The sequence below is a fragment of the Galeopterus variegatus genome, unplaced genomic scaffold, assembly GCF_000696425.1.
Source record: "Galeopterus variegatus unplaced genomic scaffold, G_variegatus-3.0.2 Scaffold5185, whole genome shotgun sequence".
Classification (NCBI taxonomy): domain Eukaryota; kingdom Metazoa; phylum Chordata; class Mammalia; order Dermoptera; family Cynocephalidae; genus Galeopterus; species Galeopterus variegatus.
In genome coordinates this window covers 104536-105565 of record NW_007731296.1, presented here as the reverse complement: position 1 = coordinate 105565, position 1030 = coordinate 104536, and positions in this window count along the sequence as shown.

Sequence of the window (1030 nt, the reverse complement as noted above, 5' to 3'; positions counted from 1 at the left end):
CTAGTTAGGCTATTACAGAAGGTTATGTGACAAAACAAGTGACTGGGACCAGAGAAATGGTGGGGAACAGACAGAGATGCCAGATTTGGTCCCAACTGCTGTTGCTACACTGCTGCAAAGATGCATTTGGAAGGTAGATTTGTCTTCCTGTCCAAATTCAGATGACTTGGACATATACCAGCCCAAGCTTTCCGCAGGTATTAACTGAAAGCCTCTGGGAACTGGGAACTGACCTGGGAAATGAATAAGGAAGACCCTACCCAACCCTTGTAGCATTTAGCCCAGCTGAAGTGGCATGTCCCTCAGCTTTAGTCCCTTTGTGCACTAGATTCAGTTATTAGGTAAATGCATTTCTTAAAATAATAAAAAGTTTCATTAGACAGGAGGAAAGGAAGCCATGTTTTTCCACCTACTAGTGTATATGGCCAAGGGCTGGGTGTAACGTATATTAGCATCGGACAACCTCAGTCCATTGCCACTTAACAGCTGTGTGACCTTGAACAAGTTTCTTAACTCCTCTGATCCTCAGTACCTATATCTGTAAAATGGCCATATACCAACCTCACAGCATTATTGTAANCTGATCCTCAGTACCTATATCTGTAAAATGGCCATATACCAACCTCACAGCATTATTGTAAAGATTTAAATGAACCACTGGTAACATGTCCTGCCACATCATAGACCATGTAGATACTCAATGAGCAGCCACTAATAAATACCACTTGCAATCAGGGCAAGAGGGACAATTAGAAAATGAATGAAAGGTTGACTTTGCTTCTGGTGTCAAGCCTACTTGATTATTTTCAGAGAATATTTAGCACCAGTGAATAAATATAAATGGGCTTGATTCTTCATTTGCATTATTGAATTTTTCATGCCCCTTTATGTATAAAAGAGTCAGCTTTTCCTGTACTAATGAACATAAAATTACCATACTTAGGCAATTATTTTGCAGACTAGAGGTAAACAGAATCCTGATCTACTGAGTTCCTAATTGCACTTCTCAGTTTTGACCCATGGCAGTAAG